Below are 16720 nucleotides of genomic sequence, written 5' to 3'. Positions count from 1 at the left end.
GCCTTTTTAAGGTCATGCCATAGCATCTCAATTGGATTCAGGTTAGGCCACTCCAAAGTCTTCATTTTGTTTTTCTTCAGCCATTCAGAGGTGGATTTGCTGGTGTGTTTTGGGTCATTGTCCTGTTGCAGCACCCAAGATCGCTTCAGCTTGAGTTGACGAACAGATGGCCGGACATTCTCCTTCAGGATTTTTTGGTAGACAGTAGAATTCATGGTTCCATCTATCACAGCAAGCCTTCCAGGTCCTGAAGCAGCAAAACAACCCCAGACCATCACACTACCACCACCATATTTTACTGTTGGTATGATGTTCTTTTTCTGAAATGCTGTGTTCCTTTTACGCCAGATGTAACGGGACATTTGCCTTCCAAAAAGTTCAACTTTTGTCTCATCAGTCCACAAGGTATTTTCCCAAAAGTCTTGGCAATCATTGAGATGTTTCTTAGCAAAATTGAGACGAGCCCTAATGTTCTTTTTGCTTAACAGTGGTTTGCGTCTTGGAAATCTGCCATGCAGGCCGTTTTTGCCCAGTCTCTTTCTTATGGTGGAGTCGTGAACACTGACCTTAATTGAGGCAAGTGAGGCCTGCAGTTCTTTAGACGTTGTCCTGGGGTCTTTTGTGACCTCTCGGATGAGTCGTCTCTGCGCTCTTGGGGTAATTTTGGTCGGCCGGCCACTCCTGGGAAGGTTCACCACTGTTCCATGTTTTTGCCATTTGTGGATAATGGCTGTCACTGTGGTTCGCTGGAGTCCCAAAGCTTTAGAAATGGCTTTATAACCTTTACCAGACTGATAGATCTCAATTACTTCTGTTCTCATTTGTTCCTGAATTTCTTTGGATCTTGGCATGATGTCTATCTTTTGAGGTGCTTTTGGTCTACTTCTCTGTGTCAGGCAGCTCCTATTTAAGTGATTTCTTGATTGAAACAGGTATGGCAGTAATCAGGCCTGGGGGTGGCTACGGAAATTGAACTCAGGTGTGATACACCACAGTTAGGTTATTTTTTAACAAGGGGGCAATTACTTTTTCACACAGGGCCATGTAGGTTTGGATTTTTTTTCTCCCTAAATAATAAAAACCATCATTTAAAAACTGCATTTTGTGTTTACTTGTGTTATATTTGACTAATGGTTAAATGTGTTTGATGATCAGAAACATTTTGTGTGACAAACATGCAAAAGAATAAGAAATCAGGAAGGGGGCAAATAGTTTTTCACACCACTGTATGCTGTGGGGATGTCAAAATTTAGACTTCCTGGTTTCAGCAGATGTAGGCATCCCTGAATACAATGTGTCCACATTGTTTTGTGTCAGGATGTGAGTCTGTGAATACAATAAATCAAAAATGAACCAATCAAACCAAATGCAACTTCGTGCAGTCTTTGGAAATGACTAACAGTGAAACTGAATGATTTTGAGAAAAATGACTTAAGTAGATTTTGCTCTACAGTAAAAATTATGTGCACATTCGGTAAAAAATGGGAAAGTATTTTGATGGGGACAAAATATCCAAAGTACAGTTTACTTAGGGTAAAGTCATGTGCCGGATGCATCTTTTTATTTTGAAATTCGTGCACCCCGTGTAATTCCGAAAAGGGTAGTTATCAATTCCAGTGTTTGGGGAATAATCCAGTGATATTTTTATTTGGCACCTAGTAATTTTATGCTGCCACCTTTTGGCCTGGAGGCCTTGGGACCACATGCAGCCCTATCATGGCTTGACATTTTCTCTGTCTTGAACAGTAGGATGGAATTTGCTGGGTGCCTACCTTCCAATGTCCTGGTGGAACTTCACATTTTCCCAATCCCTTTCTGATGCCCGTGCGCTAGTGGATCTGAGCTTGTACCCCTTTGTTGTTCTTGTGAAGTTCTGGTCTTGGGAAAAAAAATATTGTTATTATGGTGCTGTCACTTTTGCAATATTTTAGATTGTTGTTTTCTATGGGCTCAATCAGTCTGCACTCATTTCACATGACTGTGGTCATGTTGTTTATGGCTATGATGCTTGTTGCCAGCCATGTAATAGATTGTGACGCAGTAACAAAGTTAAGCAAGTGTCGGACTTGCTTTTAAAACAAGCATATTTAATTAGTTGTAAAACTGGAAAATCAAAAATAAAAATTGTAAGGACCCATGTACTTCATTTTCTTGAACTTCAAGCATGGTTTTGTCATTTGTTTTAGTCTTAATCTTTATTGGTTTCTGACTGAAGCTGACCCTTGACCCTGTCTTAGTGATCCATCCCCTTCCTGTCCCAGCCTCATGGTGACTTTGCCCAGGAGCCATTTTGCACGTTGGTGACTATTTCACAATATCAATATCAATGTCAATAAATATTTTTATATTTATATGACTTTAAGCCTTCTATTAATCTTTTAGCAGAAACAATTGGGAAAACGTATTTACTGAAAACTGCTAATTTGCATAAAAGCAACACCATCTGACAGCATGCCTGTTGCCATTAACAAATCCACAGTTAAAACATATGTGTTGTTTACACATTTTATTAGTTCTGCAAGAAGCAATCGGTGACATATCAAATAACGCTGTATGTTGACATTTAATGTATATTCATTTTGCATTTCTTTTTATTTTTTCAGATGTTAACTTATGAATACAAATTCAGAAGATCACTACAGGCACTAAACCAGAGACACATTCTTAAATTATTCCTGAACAGAAGTCAAGTTAAATGACAATACTATATGAATAGCAGTACATTGTGATTCTAGAGAGCTTTAAGAAATCTTTAAATTCACATGAAGTGGACTTAAATAACGTTGTTGGGTTTACCTTAAATAATCTAATTTGCTGTACATGACCCACATTTCTACAAGCATCCTTAGCAGCCTGTTGTTTTACATATATAAGGCCTAACAATTACTTTATGGATGAACCAATTCCATATTTACATTTGATATGGAAATGCCAATTCTTACCTCTGGGAAACTGATTTTGATTCTGAGACTGGTCAATTTCTTTGTTGGGTTTGCTGGTTTAACCATATCCTTCTAGGTTTTTTTCTGGGCAGTCAGTTTTCCTCGTACATCCCAAACGTGTGTGTGTGTTGAGTTAATTGGCAACTTCACACTGCCCATTAGGAATGAATGGAAGTGTGCCCTACAGTTAAGTGGCAAACCTAAAATTGGTTTATGCAATGTCATAGCCTATTTGATCTTTCCCATAAAGAATAGATCAAAATCTACTGTTTCCAGAATCCACAAACTTGAACAACACAATTAGTACGGCACCATAATAAATAATATTGAAACTGTGACATCACTCAATATGTCTTCCGTACATGACGGGGTGGTAACGGTGGCTGTTACTAATGTAATCAATGCACAAATTGGAGTGGCTATAATCAAAAATTAAAATGGCATTGTGAAAATAATGATTAAAACTTAAAAAAAATAACATACTAAGTCCACAAATTATAATAGACAGGATCCATAACCACCAAAATCATAAAATAAAAAGGTTGATGGGCGCTCCGGTTTCCTCCCACAGTCCAAAGACATGCAGGTTAGGTGGATTGGCGATTCTAAATTGGCCCTAGTGTATGCTTGGTGTGTGGGTGTGTTTGTGTGTGTCCTGCGGTGGGTTGGCACCCTGCCCGGGATTGGTTCCTGCCTTGTGCCCTGTGTTGGCTGGGATTGGCTCCAGCAGACCCCCGTGACCCTGTGTTCGGATTCAGCGGGTTGGGAAATGGATGGATGGAAAAAGGTTGATTATTTGTCCAGTGGCAAAATGAAAATAGTCTGGACAAGCTGGCTTTTTATACCAATGACTGAGGTAACTACTTAATCAAAACAGGCTCAAACTCACAAACAAAACAAGTGTCAAAAAGAAGCAAAACCTTGAAAAGAAATTTCCAGAAAAACTATTTTTTTCACAGTAGTAAAATGTCTGTTCTGTATTTGAAACAAAGTCCAAAGAATTATGAGGCCTTTAGCTGGCCATTAAATGTGATGTCAAGCAAAACCACATGACACTGCCCCATGAAGTCACATTCACATAGATTATGTGTAGTGGTTAAGGCTTTGGATTTTAAACTAGTTTTGTGTTCAAAAATGGATACTGATACTGTGTGACGATGAGCAAGTCACTTCACCTGCCTGTGTTCCAACTGGAAAACAGAGTAAATGTAACCAGTTTTATCTCAAATGTTGTAAGTTGCCTTGGATAAAGGCTTCAGTCAAATAATAATAATACGCATCATAGCTTTACATGGGGTCATAGCAAAAGTCTCTCAAAATAAAATGAAAGATGTCTAAAAGGAATGGGCAAATTACTGCACTCAAGCAATCCATGGTTCAGGTGCTAGGCATGGACAAAGCTAACATTCTTAATCAATTTTTAATAGACTTTTCCTCCCACTGCCATCTTCTTCCCATGACCAGTCTATCTATACCATCCCTACTACATCGACAACTTCTACCGTGTTAACTGGGATACCCAGTGATGAGTGCACCTCATTATGGGCTGTCCATAACTGAAGACCAAGTGAGGAGACAACTGAGGAAGCTACACACAGGAAAAACTGCGGGACAAGATGGAGTTAGTCCTCGAGTTCTTAAGGCCTGTGCTGACCAACTTTGTGGTGTCCTCTGTCACCTGTTTAGTCTGTCCTAAGGCTCCAGAAAGTGCAACTGCTATGGAAAACATCCTGCATTGTTCCTGTTCCAAAGAAGGCAGGTGCCTCTTTACCTAATGTCTACAGACCAGTGGCACTTACATTTCATATCATAAAGACCTTTGAGAGGCTGGTTTTGGACTGTTTAGGTCATCTTGTGGTAGTCCACTGGACCCACTGTTGGACAAAGATTGCAGTGGAGGATGCAATTATCTGCTTGATAAGGCTTATTCCGAACTGGACAAATCTGATAGTATCGTGAGGATTATGTTTTTTGCTTTCTCCAGTGCCTTCAATACCATTCACCCATCCCTGTTAAAGGGTAAACTCTGCAGGTGGATGAGCCAATGGTGTCCTGCATAATGGACTGCCTTTCACACAGACCGCAGTTTGTGAGAATCAAGGTCTCGGTTTCTGATACATATGGGAGCCAGACTTGAGCACCACAAGGAACCGCTGTCCATTTTTCTTCACTCTGTAGAGCTCAAACTATAAATATAACACCGGGTCATGTCACTTGCAGAGATTCTGCACTTATGGGATGTATCGACAAGGGGAATGAGACAGAATATAGGACTTAGGTGAAGAACTTTATTTCTTGGTGCAAAAAGAATTGTCTTCCTTTTAACACCATCAAAACTAAGGAACTGGTTATTGACTTTTGTCACACCAAAGAGAGCGAATGTCCAGTCACTATTCAGGAAGTTGATATAGAGCAGGGGTCTGCAACTCTAGGCCTGGAGGCTCCCAGTGGCTGCAGGTTTTGATTCAAACCCTCTTCTTAATTAGTGCACTGTTTTTGCTGGCCAAATTTCATGCAATTTGCCTTTCTAATGCAGGGGCCAACTTAGCACATAGTCCCAAGAGAATGGTTCTTGAAATTCTAAATCAGTTCATAAGCCAGTCATCATCATTGGCAAAAAATCTAACCGGGCCTTAAAAACTTGTTCCCTTTGTACATGGCCATTTGGACAGTTTTCAAGCAGTACAAGTTGTGTTGTGTCAAACCATTAGGCTATGAATAGGCTATAGGACATTAGATTTAGAGTTTTTCTGTACATAGAGAGTGAATCACACCTGTGTTTTCACTGTGCTTTGCTTTCTAATCTTGAGTAGGTAATTAATATAAACTGACGAAAAAGCAGAAAAGCTCTTCAGTGCAAACACGCCGAATTGGCCCTCTTAAAAGGGAACTAAAATGCAATCTGTAAATCATGTCAATATTTTTGAGGTTTAATATGTTAGTAACATTAACACACATTAATGGCTTGGTGATATGAATTATTATTATGTGTGTATTATGTGAGTGCAAGTCATCATTTAACTAGTTTCACTGCATTACCCTACTTGATCATGGGTTTCATTATGTCCCTCTTTCTCCACAATGTTGTGTAGAGATGTATCAGAATTTTTGTAAATATACACAAGTCTTCCTCTCAAATATACATTTTTTTGTGTGGAAAAGTTGCTCATTTCAAGTCTTTTTTTATAAATCTGACCACTGATGTGCAAATAAACTCATATAATTTGGTTGTAATTGCTGTGATTTTTGGGAAAGGTCTGGATTTTTCAAGAGAGAGTCTTCATCTTAAGTGGAAAGGATCCTTTATTTTATCCCAAAATATGACACCAAAATGTCTTGGTTGTCTAATTAGAGCAACACTCACTGGATTAGATGCCATTGAGGATGTTATTATATTGCGTAGAGAAAGTCATTATTGTCAATTTTAGCCCATTGAAAGCTAAAAGTATTAAAATAAATTTGATGCATTTTTTTAAGATTCTTGATAGATTACAGTATTTTTAGAAATGGATGGAGTTACTTGCAGATTTAATTTTTATTTACTGTTTTTCTGCTTACATAATCTAAAACAGAGATGCAGGGAAATAGTACCCATTGCAGTAGAAACAGGGACAGGATTTGGGATGTCCACACATACATCAGTAATTTAAAGAAAACAATAGACCATTTAGTGCTGCATACTGGTTATAGCAAAGACTTTAAATCCCCAGAGTGCTGGTTCAATTCCAGTCTGTAATTCTGAAGAAGTCACAGTTGCAAAGTATACCAAGCTCGTAAGTTACTTTGGATAAATGTTTCAATGTGAAGTAATATTGAAGAAAAGTACAGTAATTTCCCCTTGGGATTAATAAAGTATCTATCTATCTATCTATCTATCTATCTATCTATCTATCTATCTATCTATCTATCTATCTATCTATCTATCTATCTATCTATCTACAGTGTATGATACAAAGGAAAACCATAATAAAGGAGAAACAAAGGAAACAACGAAGAGTTATTGCACTCTAGTTCATCCAAGTTGTATGATACATTATAGACTACCCTTATACTATTAGGAGATGAGGTATTCAGCATATCTATCCAACCATAATACCAAATTCGATTTGTTCTTTGTAAAGTCAAGGTAAGCCAGATAGCAGCTAACCCTTATGCTCACACAAACTCACTCACTCACCAGTAGACATAAAGGCACACCGTTGGAATGTGGGAGAAAGCCAGAGCACTATAAGAAAATCTGTGAGAACTGGGGATTTACACAAACTCCAGACAGACAATGTCCAGGCTGAGATATAAACTTGGGAATTAGGAGTCCAACAGTGCCATCACGTCAGCCAACGTGATCAGTTCTCTTCATAATTTGAAATAGTCCTTTTAATCTTCCTTTCCTTAAGCTGAAAAGGTTTATATAACTCTTTTTTTTATTATGGATAATAGCCTTCAGTCTTAAAACTAGTCTGGTACCCCTTCTCTTCTCTATTATTATTATTATTATTATATTGCATTGGTTCATTACTGTTTTATTTATTTTTATATGAATGATGATTAATTCAAGTACTTACAAGCTATTGCAACAGATTTTATGAATAGCTCTCACAAAGCCCTGCTTTTAGTTTCTGAATCCAAGAAATTCAGCTCAGTTTGATGTGAAGAATACTTTGTCACGAACAGAGCAGTCACCAAAATTAACTGGCATTGTATTTATTACAATATCATGTGGCATGTGAAGGATATTTATTTAGGCCTGTAATTTTTGCAGCTGTTCGGGTACAGCCACATTCTTTAAAGAGAATTATAAAAACTGAAATGACATTTCTATCTTCTGAAAACATCAGATGTGCTTTGAAACAAAAGAACAAAGCAGCCCACTGCTCAGTATCTGGGACATAGTATTTATAAGTGAGGAAAACAATAAAAAAAAAATCTTGCTATTTTTCAAAGTTGAGAATTACTGATGGAGAATAACTTTCCATTTGCCCTTCTTGAAAGCAATTCTGAGTAAGCCTGATGAGGATATGATGTCAGTCAAATTTTCAGAATGCATTCCACTGCATTCATTTATTGAGAGCTGAGAATCTGCAGGCATGCAGCAGATCAAAGTGTTCATCCCACTCCTGCCCTCTTACTCTGCCTTTATCTGATGGGGGTAAATGTAAAGAGCAAAACAAGAAATTCCACTTAAAATTTCTGACCACACTGCAGTACCTCACTTTGCAAGGCTCCTTAAGCTTCCACTTACAAGTTCATCCTGAAGACAAATTACTTTATCCATTCATTCATTTTCATTACCTGCTTTTATGCTATAAGGTGTAAAGACTCTGAAGCCCACTCTGGCAGCAGCAGACACATACGTACAGAGGTTGAGGAATGGCAATGCATTGTAGACAACTCCCACGTTCCCAGGCACTTCTTAAACAGGAATACCACATGGAGAACACTGGAGTCAGATGCAGTGACTTGACATTGCTGCCTACATCACTACTACGCAGGGCTTCTTGAAGACAAAATCGGCTTTTTTATCTTTCAGCTTACTCTTATTTGCATAGCATGTGAGGTCTTACTATACAGTTTATTTTTAGTCAGCCTTTACTGTTTTTCTTTCTGTTTTGTTTAGTGATATATGAGATACTACACTCAATATAAATTGTTTCATTCTAATGGCTGGTTGGGTTCTTCTTTACATATTTAAGAATAGTGTGCAGAGCCTTCTTGAAATTTTTTATCATATTATCAAAAAAATTCACCCTTCCACGCTTAACCTAATTCTGGGTCATTGATGGCCTCAGCCCATCATTGTAGCATGAGACTTAAAATCAGAAAATGCCCTGGATGGGATACAAGTCGACCATAAGGCACACTCATACACAGCCCTACACTCACTCAGACTTGAACCTAACCAAAAAGACTTCTGGAAATGTGTGGAAAACAAATAAAGACGTGGGAACAACACACAAAATATACAGCACCAGGACAGGGGTTCAACCCAGGACTCTAGGGTTGTAAGTCAGCAGCACCAACCACTGAATGATCAGTTATTGTGCTTTATATATTTTGTTACCAAGAATATACAGTATTTCCATTAACTAGTTAATGCTGCCTCCTCAGCTCTAGGGACCCATTTTTAAATCTGAATCCCATCCCAATCAATGTGGATATTACACTTTCTCTGCTTCTTTATTCTTTTCCCAATCCCTTTTATGTTAACATAACTGGCACCTTTAAATTAGCCCTGTTGGCTCCAATTATTTGGTCAATGATTTTAGGATTTACTTGTGCAGCCTGCATAAGAATAACTGAAAAAAGAGAATGCTTGTATGTTCCCATTCATGGCTGACCAGTGCATCTTGGCAGGGTCATGGGTATGACTTACAGCCCAGTAGTCACTGTTCTTTGTGGAGTTTGCATGATATCCCTGTGTCTGTGTGGGTTTTGTCTTCTTACTATTCTCATTTCCTAATATAAGACTGAGATGTCAATATTGGATTTGCTGGAGTGATGAATGTGTGGAAGTGTGTACTCTGATGAACTTGCACTAGCGCAGTGTGAGTTATTGCCATGCATCCAATGCTCTCAGAATTGGCTTCAGCTACCTCAAAGAAAGCAGGTTTATAAAACGCCAAGCATTCAGGGTCACAGAGAGTCAATGTCCTATGCAGTTAGCATTGAGTGCAAGGCAGGAACCAACCCTGGATGGAGAGTCATGCACACTATTTCATATTAGGTCAATCAAGAGTCGCCAAATAACCTAGAAGGCACATTTTTAGGATGTGGAAGGAAGGCCCAGGAAGAACATATAAACTACACATGGGTTGGTAATCTAGAGAGCCCCACCGAATCAACAGGCTAACTAAAAGGGCAAGCTCAGGTGCAGAACACACTCTGGACCCCCTGGAGGTAGTAATTTGTCATTCAGCCACAAATCTTTCTTATTTCCAATTAAAGCAAGTACTGATGTGGCCACCAGAGTGTTTACTAAACCTGAGGACTCCTTGTCCTCTGAAGATCTTGGAAAACTGTTAAGCCTATGATTTGATGGCAACCTAATGGAAAATGTTTGTCTGTGAACAAAGTGCAGATAAAGGCATTAGCCAGTGTAATTGTAGACCTTGTAAAGCCCCAGACTTCAGTAAGCTCTTTGAAAGGATAAATCCTGGCAATTACATATCCTTTGCCAAGTGTCTATCTTGCATCTTTTGTATTCCTTTGTGTTAGTTGTACATTTTTCTGCTGTTTATATGTTGCCCATAGAGCCATTTGCTGTATTCCAAAAGGGAGCTGGTAATCTTCCATTATTAACTTATCTAGGCCTTTCTTAGTGAACCGGCCCACCCAGCTCAAGTTCTCAGATGCATGATAAAAGGCCCAGGAAAAGGTTACAGTTACCTTTCCACCTGTTATAGTAAACCCAGCGTACTGTAAAGTGTGTCTGCCTAGAGTTATTTTTCCAGCTTTCCCTTTAAATTTCAGCGCCACGCATTTAGGTGCTGCTGAAAGCTTTTCCCCTGGGGTTAGGAACAGCTAGGTGTGGCCCATTTGACAATCCTTTTCATTGACAGATACATGTGTGTGTATGTGTATGTGTGTGTGTGTGTCTTTTGTTAGCCCACATTCTGTAGTTATTTACATACTCAGCTGAGCCAGTAAGCTTTATTGTGGGAAGTGGCTAAAAAAATGCTTAGAGGTACACCACCCATTTTCTTGTTATTCAGCTGTTTGCGCTCAGGTTGTCACAGGTCGCCCGGACTGCATCACAGACGTGGTAAGTCTGAGCTTTTACTTCCTTATTTTGTTAACTTTAGATGTCCGGAACATTCTATGGTGGTTGTTTGTATTTGATTTCTGACTGATGTGCTACACAGAAAGAAAAGAAAAAACAAATTCATATAGTTACTTGCCCCACAGCTCTGTTTCTGCATGTGCAACCACACTGCTGGGTCTGAAGCACGGGGAAGTTTTAGGTTGCCTTTCCCAGTGGCAGCTTAGGTGGCAGTGCACTGTGCTCTAATATAAAATTGAAAGAAAACGCAATGGGTGGGAAGTGTGGCTATTTCTAAGTTAACCGGCTAACTAATTGCTGCTCAGGGTTTAATTAGCAGTTTGGTTCACCACTTTTTAAAAACACAAATCAACTCTTGCTTCTGTAAATTGCTTGCATTGGTATTTTGTTCTGAACCTTGCTTTTATCCTCATAATACCTATGAAGTCTTTCTAGAATAAAAGATAGCTGTCTGTATAACCGCATTGACTTTCGTCCTTGGGTGGATTTGAATTGGAGGTTCTGCGTTATCAAACCGGTTCTGCATTGCCATAAGTGATTCATTATTTGGCAAATAACTGAAAGCCTTGACTCTCCTCCCTGAATGTCTGCAAAGCAGCAACTTTGAATCACGTCTAACAGCATGAATTTTTAGTCACACTGTACACCTTTGCTTCAGCTTTCGATTTTTCATCACAACTGGCTTTGGGACCCGATTATTAAAATGGTGTGCCAAATGCTGATGATTAGGCTAATCAGAAAGTAAAATTGTGCATTTTGGATATGATGGCCAGCACTGCATTGAAGACGTTAGGGGGTATGCAATCTAAGAGTAGGTGGCAAGACAACCCTATACTCCTCCACAATTTAACCGCGGGCCATCTGTTGCATTGCATTTCTCATTATAAGAAGAAGGTCAGTCTGACCCCATTTTATCCAAAAGCAGAACTGGATCTTAAACTGAGCCATTCTTTAACTAGAATTCAGGGGTACACATGGATGCTGGTTAAGGGTCAAATTTACTCTAAAATTAGAAAACAAATTCTTCACATTGAAAAGCAGACAAATGGGAATTGGGTTGTTTGTAGAGTGTAGTAGATAGTAGCACTCTCAGGAGATTCAGATCTGAACTTGATGATAGTGTTTGACAAGCTATGATAAACTTCACATCCTCTTCACTGAACATCGACTTAATGAACCCCCATATGTTGCTCCTTCCATGCATACATGTAGCATTCATCCAGAAAGGCCTTGACCAAAGAAAACAGTAACTTACACACACTTTAGTAGAAAATACTAACCTAGGAGTGCATATTACCACAACTGAAGGGTTAACGCGATGAGTCCATCATCGCCTGGTCAATCATTTTGTAAACAGGATTGTTAGATTTTTTTTTTTCTCATTTTTTTTTCATGGGCCAGACTGATATTTTGGATTGCTAGGCAAACTTTCTGTTGAATTATTGTCTAGTCCAAATAACCAAATCATCAAAAAACCAAAACAATTACCAAAGACAAGAGTCAAACAAATGGCAAGTAATAACTGGAAGTCTTTTGTTTCAGCTTTGAACATTACAGTTTCCATCTAGCAATCTTCGTTCAGCTTAATGCAAACTTGTGAATGCAATTTAATAGAAAATGACTGCTAGTGAAATCAAGCATCTTCAACAAATTGAAGACAATAGTGCTTAGTGTCTAGACCAGGGGTGGGCAGATTCAGTCCTGGAGGGCCGCAGTGGCTGCAGGTTTTTGCTCCAACCCAATTGCTTAATAAGAAACCCTTATTGCTCAAGTAACACTTCAGCTTCACTTTAGTTGTCTCGCTCGTTAAGATTATATCCCTTATTGCTTATTTTATTCTTAAACAGCTGTATTCTTGGTTTTTAATTGCTCCTAATTAGCAATGCCATGCAAATGACAAAAGAGACCAGCATTTCTCCATTTAGCTTGTTTTCATTTACACCTGTGTGTATTTATCACGCACTATTTGGTTTAATTAAATACTTGGAAGGAAAGTGAAGAGAAAAAAGTGAAGCACTGAGAATTACTCATCTGTTTTAGACTTCAAATCATTTGGATGATATCCTTAGAAAGGAAAATAAATCTAGGATATGAGAATGACCTGACATGGCAGAGTTAAAGCACTAGCAAGCCATGCAATTAAATAATTGACAAGGATTGGTTTTTAATTAAGCAACTGGGTTGGAACAAAAACCTGCAACCACTGCGGCCCTCCAGGACTGAATCTGCCCACCCCTGGTCTAGACCAGGGGTTTTTAACCTGAGGTCCGTGGACCCCTATTGGGTCCAATAATTAGCCTCAGGGAGTCCGTGAGCGTCAGATAAAAATTAACATTTATTTTCACTATATAGCCTGGTACTGTTGATTTAGAGTAGATATAGTAGTAGTAGTAGTAATGGTAGTAGAAAATGGCCATTACTTTTTGCATAAAAAAAGGAGTGTTTTTTTTTTTAGATTGTTTACTTTAAAGTTTAAGAATACTTTGTGTATGTCATATATGTATGAGACAATCAAATCTCAATAAATAAAGTACGTTATATTCATTGCATGGAAAGTTGTGTTTATATGAATATTTCTGGGGAAGGGGGTCCATAGCTTTCATCAGATTCTTAAAGGGGCCGGTGACTCAAAAAAGGTTAAAAATTACTGGTCTAAATAATAACTGTGTAATGTATAAAAAATAATAATCATAATAGATTAACAATAAAAAAAAAAAACAAAATTACATTCAAAATAAGTCAAAGCTTTCACACTAACCTCCTATAGTAGTGTGTTTTGTTTGGTGATTATAATGCAACATGGAGCAGGGGCACATGACCAGAAGTTGACACCAAAGACCACCAATGACATAGTCTGAATATGCTTTGTTTGGTAAATAACACAAATTTAAAAACATAGTTTCATATCTACTTAAACCAAGTTATCAACTTTAATTTTATTGCTAGAAGTTTAATAGTCAACCAATAACAACACTATAAAATTAAAGGAATCATACAGTGCATACAGAAAAGTTAAAGACAGAGCCATCATTTGTCTTCTTCCAGTACAACTAAATATGCTTCTAATTTGCAAAGTTGTTGCAATAATAAAACAAGGTCATAAGATTCACTAGCCGGGTGAATCAATATGTATTTGCCATTTGCCAACTAATATGGTGGTACAGAATCACAATGTTTAACATTGCTACAGTACTCACAGCTAGAGTCCCAGTTCATCTGTATTGGCTTTGAATGTTTTTTTCCATATATGTTTTTTTCCCTTGATACTCTGGTTTCATCTTGTCCTCCAACTGACTGAGATGAGAGTTAAGTTAATTGACAAATTAGCCCCGTATGAGTGAGCGTGGTTTAGTATGTGACTGTGTCCTGTGATGAACTGGCACGTCATCCAGAGTTGATTCCTGCCTACCCCCAAAGCTACCAGAATAGTTTTTGGCCCTCATAATCTTGAACTGGACAAAACTGATATAAAGATACATGGATGGATGTAACCGGTATATTAGAATTCTTATTCAAATCTGTTTCGCATTAACAATTTGAAGTTGTAAATAATTAAAATTGATATAAAGAAGAAATACTGAGTATATACTAACAGTGGGGCAGTCCACCAAAACACAAACTGTTTAAATAAAGATTTAATTTCCACCATAGGGATGGCTTTATTAAGGGGTACATTCATTGACAGAAGATAATTAACAGTAAAAGTCACTGGCTCTAGCTACAGTCTTTTACTTTTCTCTTTTATCACAGCTATACCTACACAAATATTGGATGTACAGTAGAGCTATACATTCATATAAACCTGTAAAGCGTATGTATGTGTGTATTATGTATACAGTATGTATATATATATATATATATATATATATATATATATATATATATATATACAGTATATCCTTGTGACACTGAATTGGATAAGAAAGTATTTGAAATGCTGTGTCATGTTATGTTTTATATATCCTAAGAGTATTAGCTGTAGTAGTAGTGATATTGTGCAGAGTACAGTGAAATTGTTACTTGCATGAGCGAGCAAAATGGCACACTCTGACACTCCCTGGTACCAGGATATACAATGACACTGAGGGAAGAGCGTAAGTATATACAAAAACGCACCAGATACAATACAACACATTTGCAATTGCTTATGGGTAGTTTGAAAATTCACAGCACAGCGCTCTGCCATTAGTCTAGTTGAAGTCAAAGTCAAGAGAACATGGACGCTCTGCTGTGGGATAGCGTCACTATTGAACAACATGCCGTCGTGAGATTTCTTTGGGCAGTGGGAGTGAAAACATTTTAGTAAAAATTATGACTTCTGCCTAAGCACTGGATGAGCAGAAAGTCAAAAGATTCAGTAAATGTTTATGCAGTGGATTGGATAGAAGAAAAAATGATTTGTAAGTAATTTCTAAACTGAAGCAGATAAAAATAAGAGTGTTGAGCATCTCCTACAGGTGGTTAATTGATTAAAATGATTGGCAGCTAATAACTAAGCTGATTAATGGATTAAAATGACAGATTAGTATCTGCCACAGGTGACTTGTGGTTAAAAGAAGTGATTAGCATCAAATCCTAAGCCAACTGATGGATAAAAAAATAATTGATAAGCAACTCCTGCAGATGAGCATTGGATAAAAATGTCAATTACTGCTCCATGTGTTTCCTGGGTGAACCGTTTTGCTAGTAACACCTGTGGGTTTATTTGTATACAAAATTGCCGGCAGCTGCTCCGTCCATGGTCCACTGCCCCCCAGACTTGAGAACATTCTCTTCTTTGTTGATCGGCCACTGTCATTTGGGCCAGTTGGAGTAAGTGTGTAGACATGCAGTCATTCTGTCTTTAGCTGCTTTCTACCTTGTCCTGATACTGCCGAAGACCAGTTTACTGTGACAGCTGAGCAGGAAAAAAGTAAGTTTAAAATTTACTGGACGAATATTTAAATAGTAAATTCTGAAAGAATATTTTACATTGTTCTTTGCACACAGTTTTCTAGTTCATTGAACTTGTGTAGTAATGCAATTGTTGGTGCTTCTGTCTCAAAGCTCTATAGTCTTCGACTTAAATCACGTCTGAGTGATATCTGTGCAGACTTTATGCATTTTTTTGTGCCTGTCCGAGTTTTTCTCTCACATTCTAAAGATGTGTATGTTAATTGGGGACCCTAAATTGGCTCAATCTGAGTAAATATGAAACGTGATGGTCTTTCTCCCTTTCCAGGGATGGGCTCTGTCTTGCAGCAAATGTTTTCTGGAGAGGCACTGGCACCATGCAACTGTGAATTAAATAAACCACTTAGTAAATGTATGTTTAAAGTACCCAGTAACATTGATATAAGCAATTAGAAAGTGATTGCTACATGACAAATGAACTGTTTACCAATCCTTCCATTTTCAAATCTGCTTAATCCAGTTTCAAGATCTTGGGATTCTAAGCTTATCTCAATAGCTATGGCTCAAGTCAGAAACCACCGCTGAATGTGGCATCCATACCTGAGTAGTTGAAAAGGTTCAAATTTTGTTCCAGGATTAGATTTCATGTTTTGCAGGAAGTGTGGCATGGGGGTTAAGGCTTTGGACTTCAAACCTGTAGGTTGTGGCTTTGAAATCCCATCACTAATGCTATGTAACCCTGAGCAAGTCGCTTCACCTGCCTATACTCCAATTGGAATAAACACAAAAAAATGCAACAAATTGTATATCAGATGTTGTAAGATACTTTGGATAAAAGTGTCATACAAATAAATAAATGCAAATGTTCTATTACCTCTGGCTCACACGTTCACTTCAGTGCAACACAGTGGTTGGTTATGTTTTTGTGTTTACATACATTTAAAAAATACTGGAGCCTGGAATGGACTTTGAATGAATGAATGAATGACTAAAAGGCAAAAAGATATTAGAAATCCACTAGAGATATTATTTTGTTAATTTAAGAACCAAATATTAGGTTTCTTATCCACAGCAAAGATGGCTCAATGGCACAGTTGTTAAAAGTGTG

General features: G+C 38.0%; 1 protein-coding gene across 2 annotated transcripts in view; it reads left to right on the top strand.

Annotated features, from left to right (window-relative positions):
• lnx1 (ligand of numb-protein X 1) overlaps positions 1-16720 on the top strand; it is a 282952-nt gene that overhangs the window by 107703 nt on the left and 158529 nt on the right. The window contains exon 1 of one of the 2 annotated variants that reach the window (XM_028802223.2): positions 10586-10701. The exons of the other annotated variant lie outside the window; for it this stretch is intronic. The gene's annotated coding sequence lies outside the window, so the exon portion shown is untranslated. Of the gene's footprint in view, positions 1-10585; positions 10702-16720 lie in introns of those variants that run through there. 2 annotated transcript variants of the gene reach the window in all.

The sequence above is a fragment of the Erpetoichthys calabaricus genome, chromosome 5 (genome assembly GCF_900747795.2).
Source record: "Erpetoichthys calabaricus chromosome 5, fErpCal1.3, whole genome shotgun sequence".
NCBI classification, from domain to species: Eukaryota; Metazoa; Chordata; class Cladistia; order Polypteriformes; family Polypteridae; genus Erpetoichthys; species Erpetoichthys calabaricus.
The sequence above is the reverse complement of the archived record's forward strand: the minus strand, read 5'-3'. Positions and strand labels throughout refer to the sequence as shown.